This window comes from Crocodylus siamensis, chromosome 5 (genome assembly GCF_052110815.1).
Source record: "Crocodylus siamensis isolate JL-2025a chromosome 5, ASM5211081v1, whole genome shotgun sequence".
NCBI lineage: Eukaryota > Metazoa > Chordata > Crocodylia > Crocodylidae > Crocodylus > Crocodylus siamensis.
In genome coordinates, this window is record NC_143399.1 from 10,061,512 (window position 1) to 10,069,256 (window position 7,745).

Consider the following 7,745-nt stretch of genomic DNA (forward strand, 5'->3'; position numbering starts at 1 on the left):
TATGCTCAATTACCCCCGCCCTGTCAGCACCACCCCCTTACCCCATCATGCTGGTCTGGGGGCAGTACCCCTCTCCCCCCAGCCTGCAACAGCTCACCAAAGGTCCTAGAGTGGCTCTTCAGCCAAAATAATTGCCCATCCCTGTCTTATAACCTATATTGCTACATTAAACTAATTTTTGTCATTCATATCCACACTGCCGTTTATATTAATCATATGTACATACTATAGTAAGATGTGTGGGGGTTCATTTTAATTGAAATACATCTAGCTACGTTTTTAAACAAAAACTTTCAAAATTAAAAGGACACTATTGGCATAGAAACTTGATTCACAAGAGCGTGAGAACAGAATAAGAACCCAAAAAACATGTATTGTTAATAATTTCATTTTTAATACCTTTTTAACAGTTACTAAAATTAAGATTTCTTTAAAAGTCTAATTTACTTGTCACTGTTGATGCTTGATGTTTTATTTATTGTATTTTGTACAATTTGGATTTTCAAATAGGCCATTTGTTTCACTTTTATCTACTAGAGTAGTTTAGTGCAGGGCTGCCAAACTCATCCAACCCTGCGAACTGGATGGGGGCATGGAGCCAGTCTGCAGGCTGGGTTGGATCCAGTGCACAAGGCAGGGTGCACCCTAGACCAGCCTGCATGTTGTTTGCAGCATGCATGCTAGCCCCAGCCCTGTGGGTACATGCAGCATGTGGGGCCAGTCCAGGGTGTGCACTACACATGGCATGTGGGGCCAGCCTGGGATAGACACTGCATGTGGTACCTGTGCCAGATTGGACCTCCTCGCTGGATCCAGCATTCGTGGCCTGTCTCTGGGCCCAATTCAGAGTAATCTCAGATCCAGTGTGCAGGGCTGGTCTGGCACAGTGCATGCCAAGACTGGCCTCATGCACTGCATACAGCATGCACACCAGCCCCAGGCAGTATGCTGTTTGTAGTCCTCACCAGATGGGCCCCGTGCACTGCATATAGCATGCAAGGCTGCACTGTGGGTTGACTAGATAACAAAAGACAGGTAATGTATTGGAAACTGTTAAAACTCACAAAATCTAAAGACAAGCCTCTATGGTTAGATTTAATTTCTTCAATATTTAAAGAATATTTTTCATTGATGTTAATGGTTTTATTTAAATAAGCGCACAATTGATTAACAGAAATGTAAAGGCTAGAACTGCATTGGGAAAAACACCTTTCAGTTGGGCATGGGAGAGTTAATGACTGCAGTTTCAGAATTAGGACACAAGTATTTTATAAAAAACAAAAGCAAACTTCACAAATACTCACATTCGAACCACAGCTCGTAACAACAGCATCCTGAGTATAAAAACTAGATGAAAAACCCATCATGAGTATCACTGGTGGAAAGGTAGAGTTTTTTACAAAGTACATTTTTCTCACAAGACACAAAACCTAAGGAGAACAAGGTGCATGGTAAAAATACATTCATGCCATAAACATTTTGATGTAAAGCTGGACAGAACACTTCCTGACTTTTTCCAGCAACAGCATCATTTTTATACACTGTTTTCTGCACATCTCCATAAAGAAAAATGTGCAAACCAAAACTGCTCTTTACGCTGTAAACGTACAGATGCCAGAAGGAAGTGCAGACTTTACTACTGTTGATTGCGGTAACATGAAGCCTCCCGGTATCTTTCTCTTCATTTTGATGAAATAATAATTCCAGGAGCTGTGTTTGACTACAAAATCCTATTTGTCTATGCTTTATACTATAATTCTATATTTTACCTAACACATCGGAATAATTTTAGAAACAGTTCCAGAAAAAAATACATTCCTTATTCTAATTAATCAATTTTAAATATGGATGAAAGAATAAATAATAGGTGTAAAGTAAAATCCTGCTTGTTATGCACACATGAACAGCATCCTTGACATCAACAGGGAGCAGAATATTTTCTTGGCTTTACAATGACTTCTCAGCTATTCATTGTGTTCTGTTACGGAAGAGCTGTACCTTGCAGAGTTTTTATGTGGAACTGCATTTGCTGTCTGGACAGCTGAGCCAAGAGCAGGTAAATCAGGCCTATTAATGGAAAAATACCAGGATTACTGAAATACATGCACGTAAAGGAAGAGTCATATTTTTTGTTATGGCTTTTGGCAGTATGCCTTTGTAGAGTAACCTCCAGATTTCTGGGAAGCGGAAAAGTGCTTGGTTAATATAACACACTGTAGTGCATTAACAATGTGAACGTGGCAGTGCAGAGCATAATGAAGTGGAAATACTGTCAATAAGCTTGTGGCTGATTGTAGTGCTAATGGAAGGTGGTTTTCAAGTGAACCTAGTGCTAGGACTGTAACCCCCCCCCCCCCCCCCCCCCCCCCCCGATTCACCACTACCTTGTGCCTTATGCAGTTATGCACGCTAGTGCAAAGTAGTCCCATTCTGATTTGGTGGCACTTTATATCCATTTACATGTACTGATGTAAATGATGACACGACACACAGGGGACAATGACCTGGGCTCCAAGAAGGGAAAAAATAGTTCAGAATATTTGACTTCAGGCTACTGATTCTAAACTTGGAATATTTAAAATGAAGTTTTAATTTTAAAGTATATTTTGAAAAAAATAGCAAAGAGAACATTTGTACTCAGCTTTTAAACACCGTGGATATCTTTCTCAAATGAATAAGACATCGGCTCCTTGATTGGCTTGATTCATGAGTTTCTGCTGTGTCTTATTTCCATGACATCTTAGCATATCAGGAGCCTTCAATATGCACAAGTCCTAGGGTTTGCACTTCATTATAGATCCTTTGTCATTTGAAAGTAAATTAGTACACAGGAGGTTGAAATGGAGCAGTACTTAAATATCACTCTGGCTTCTAGTCTGGGTATGCATGTGTATAATTTGGGAACTTCTGGGTTTCCTATGCCATGCAAGACCTAGCGGTGGCAATTCTTATGCACCTTCTTTATCCCTTTTCTTGCTGAGCACCCTCTTTGGAGAAAGATATAAAACAGCAGCAATGGTGAGAGGAACAAGATGAATGGAAAGGGACAATTGCTTGTATTTTTGGTGCTGGCATAGTTGTCGCTCCTTTTAATTCAGTGTTTTCCTCACAGCTTTCTCCATAGTTTAATTCTGGACCGGACTGTTAGTTATTCTTGATTTCTGCACTTAAATAATTGCTACTTTTAATATGGTAATAACAGCAATGATAATTCAATTGTTTCAATGAGATTGCAAAAATATTAAGCTTTAATTGAGCTTAGTATTATCTTAAAATCCATCGAGTTTTAGCTTCAATGGCAAGACTCAAATGGGAGTGAAAACAAGGTTTTCACGGCTTCCAGGTTACCGGTACTGAACTGGAAGGTGCCGTCCGGTGTCTTCTGCGTCGAGCTACAGAACTAGCTCTTACAGTTCTGTCCTTGATTATTCTTCAGCGCTGTCTGCTTACATGGTGGCATGTAACAGGTCAGACACTGATATTTATTTTCCGTTTTTTCCCGTAATGGCAGCCGGATAAAGAATCCAGGGTTTTTTTCATTTCAAGTTCTAGGGCCTAGTTTTTGTCTAAGCCAAAATCGGAAAGTGCTGATGACACAGAGTTAAAAGGAACAAGTACGAATATGCAGGCGGAAAGCCCCTAAGACAAGTGCGCGTACACGCGCCACACACATGGCCAGCGTGTGATGGAGTAAGATATTCAAATTGGCAGCGTACGCACGCCCGGTCCTGCACGAAGCAGATAGCCAGTACGTGACCAGACTAGCACATTCCCCAAAAGGGATCGTGTCATTGGCTACTTGAGAAGTATTTAAGTCAAGACAGTTCCCACCCAAGGCAGAGACCAGCTCGGAGGTACCTTGGGCCACCTCACCAGCCGGCCACCTGTGAAGGCCTCTCCGCCACCGCTGTCTCCCGGCGTTCCCCGCACCTGCAGGCTCGAAACCGGTCGACTCGCTTTCGTCAGCTGTCGTTTTCAAATTAGAGTTCGATCGTACTAAGCAACTAAAAGTTTACAACTGCTGTAACTGCGAAACCTACGCTCTCTACAAGCGTGAGGAATAAATCAGCTTTGCAACCATTACGGGTCAGTGCCGTCTCTGCCCCGTCAGCCCCCGCCTGTTCGTCCGAGCTCGTCATCCAGCACTGGAGCTCCGGACTGCCGACCGCCACAGTTTTTATCTTGCAGGCTTTAATCCCTTTGGAACTGGATTCATAAAGACCTGTAGACCAGCAGTTTATTGGGAGCCTTGTCACGTTTTGCGGGTATATGCTACGCAAACCTTTTGAAAGAGCAAAGCTTATGTACGTTCCTGGTCGTGCATTTCTTGGTCATGACTACTGAATTCTGGGCTACTGAGCTACTGCGTTCTCCAGTGTATTAACCCAAGGTCCGTGGATTTCAGGTAAGGTCCCCGCACTGGTTTCGTAGCCTTTCAGAACCAGGGTCTTACCTTTATCAGAAGTGTTGCAGAATTTTCTTAGTCATTTCATTCAGTCGGCCATAAATGCTCATTGCACACAAACGGTTTATGTAAAGTTAGTTTACAGCCTTCCTGCAGGACATCATCATTCAAGAAAGACCCTATATTTAAACAGTAACTAAAACACTTTGAAATAATATTTTTCCACTAAAAAGATTTCTTTATTTGCTTTTAACTACTGGTATGTACATTCCTAAAACAAAATCTAGACATTTAACAAGCAACATGTTGGAAAAAATGCATTAAGCTAAACAAATTGCACAGAAATGAGTGGCCAGCGTATAGTATCTCATTTGAGCTACACCATGCCCATACGCCTATATTAAAGTAAACCCATGGCACATGTCAGTTTGATCTATATTTAAACAAAGGAAAGGCAGAGAAGAGAGAGAAATGACATATAAATAGGGCTAATAATACATATATGTCTATCCTAAATGGTTTATTTAAAACAAGAGATGAAGGTTGAAGGTCTGAATTAACTCTGTTTTATGCACAGATTTTAAAATTTGGGAGCGCCGTTCATTAATAAACACACTTCCAAACATCTAAAAAATATTGCTCCATGTGCACAGAAGAATATTATTAACATCTTAACCTTTAAAAATATGTTAAGCTGTAAAAATATTAACGTGTGGTATTTTACACCCCTAATATAGTAAAATATCAATGGTATACAGTAAAATATAAAAACAGAAACTGCTGAAAATTCTAGTAGATCATCTGGAGCAACCCGATAGGCGGGGGATATTGTAAATGCATTAGTATCTGAACATATTAATTTATTTACTATAATATTCGCAGTCACTGGGAATGTTCTGGTTCTTCTAATTGTACATCTCTGAAAACAAGCACCCGTGGACAGCACTCTGGCAGCTTTCCCTGCGGTACGGGAATGCTACCTGTCTTGTTTCAGAAGTCTCGGAAAACAGAGAAAACAAATCCCAAGAGTCATATATTGCAAGACTGAAGGCTTTGAGGAACTAGACCTTTAACAAATCAAATATAAGTCCACGTGTATGCAGACAGCATCTGAGACAGCTGGGACCTGAATGCAGTGCAGTCGTGGTGGTCTGTGGGAGAAAGATAACTAAGCTGATGGTTGTCATTCTGGAGAAGAGTAGACGGTGGTGGTCCCAGAGCTTGACACAGGCTACAGAGACGTGGATCAGGCATTTCAGTGCAGCAGGAGTGGAGTTCACCGTGTGAAGGCTGCAGGCTGGATCTAGTTAAAGAATGAGTGCTTTTTCAGTGATTCAGGCATCTCCGGTGGCGGGGGCCGGGGCATCCTTAAATAGACCTTGACTGAGTCATAAATGAACCACTGCAGGGCTGTCAGGGTCCCAATCATGAGGATGCGGGCAAAGAGGCCTTTCCATACACCTCTAAAGCCCAGCCTCTTCAGGATGTCCAAAGCACTACTTCCCTTCTCCTTGTTGAGCACAGACACTACCGAGTCAGCCGGGTGGGAAACGACAGCGCAGAAGACGCCAGCAATATAGCCAGCCACAAAGGTGACACCAAGCTGCTCCATCTTGGTACATTCGCTACGTGGCTTGGGGACCACATGGGCATAGAGAGCCTCCAAGGTGCGCTCAAAGCAGGCAAACTTCATCATGGTATAGGGGATCTGGCGCATCCAGAGTGGGGTCACTCCCTTATAGAAGGCCCACAGACCTTCCTCTTGATACATCTTGGGGGCAGCCTCCCGTAACGTGTTGGCATAACCCTTCTGAGTCTGGATCCGCACCTTGACTGCCTCCATGGGAGAGAGGGCGATGTCAGCAAAGAACTCGGCGGTGGCTGAGGCGGCCAGGTAGAGGCTGGTCCGGTACAGGTAGGCTCGCTCCGGCCCCAACAGTTCAGCGTAGCGCAGCTTGAACACCTCGTAGAGGCCGAATTTGCAGAGGCCCTGCATGGAATAGCCCCAGCAGGTGGGAGCCCATCCCTTGGCCAGCCCACGCATCCCCTCCTCTTTCACAGTGAGGGAAAAGCCCTGCATCAGGCTCCGGTAGCGGCTGGGCTCTGCCTGCATCCGACACTTCACGAGGTCCAGCGGCACCACCGCCGTGTGAGTCAGGCCGCAGCTCACGATACCACCCAAGCCGCACAGGGCCAGGTACGTGGGCGAGCCGTACTGGCAGCTGTAGTCCTCCTCCTTGCTCCACAGGGCAGGGGCCATGATCGCCCGCCGCCTGAATCGGTGCTCTGGATGAGGGGGGGTGCTGCCATCACCCTCTCCCGGACCCCCGAGATCCAGCTCCCCCTGCCCACCCAGGCCACTGGGCTGGGACGAGGTGCCGCGGCTGTTGCTGCCCCCTGGGCTGCAGAGTGCAGGGAATAAGACGCCCCACCGCCAGGCAGGGGTGGCCGTGCTGCTATCGCTCGGGGGCTGGCACCGCCCTGGGCACCAGGACATCCCGGGGGTGGGGAGGCCCCTGCGGCGTGTCTCTGTGGCCCCGGCCCTCCGGACGAGCTCCTTCCAACTGCCAGTTCCTCGGGGCCCCGCGGGGTTCCACCCTGCCGGGCACGGCCTCGGGGCGCCGCCCCGGTGCCGGCAGCGAGGCCACACGCACCTCGGTGGCCCTGCACGGGTTGGTCTGGGCAGGAGCGCCTTGTGGTGGGGGCGATACTTGAGGAAACTCGAGACATGGGGGAATGAGAGGGAAGGAGCGAAAGGAAGCTCAAGTGGGGCAAAGCCAGTCGGCACGGTGGCCATGAGACGCCGAGAAGGGTACGGGGAAGCTGAAAGGGGCGATGCCAGCAGAAAGGCATGCAGGGGGATTATGCACGTTAAGTGATGCAGTTTCAGCAGAGATGTAAATAAGAGGGGAAAGCCCCTCCAGGTTCCTGAAGCGTAGCAGCGGGCAACACGGGGAATGGCTTAAGATGCTTATTATACGTTAAGAAGTGCTTGGAGGCTTCTCTTGCTGGGGGGAGCTGACCCCAGCTGACTTCCTGGCCCTGGGGCGGGGGGCTGGACCCGATGATCTCGTGAGGTCTTGTCCAGCCCTAATGTCTATGAATCTATGAAATCTATGTAAGAGACAGCTCCCAGCCACTCCAGCTGTGACTCCAGTAGCCAGGCCCAAGGAATTAACAGGTCTGAGGGCATGGTCGCACAGACGTGGCATCCTACCAGGATGCTCCTGCTTGCCAGACAGAAGGTCAGTTGTAGTCCTAGTTTCATAGTTTCATAGCGCTTAGGGTCGGAAGGGACCTAAACAGATCATCAGGTCCAACCCCCTGCCCCGGGCAGGAA

General features: G+C 46.4%; 1 pseudogene; it reads right to left on the minus strand.

Annotated features, from left to right (window-relative positions):
• Nucleotides 1-5,708: 5,708 nt before the first annotated feature.
• LOC149863464 (solute carrier family 25 member 3 pseudogene) lies at nt 5,709-7,202 on the minus strand (annotated as a pseudogene).
• Between the last annotated feature and the right edge of the window lie 543 nt (nt 7,203-7,745).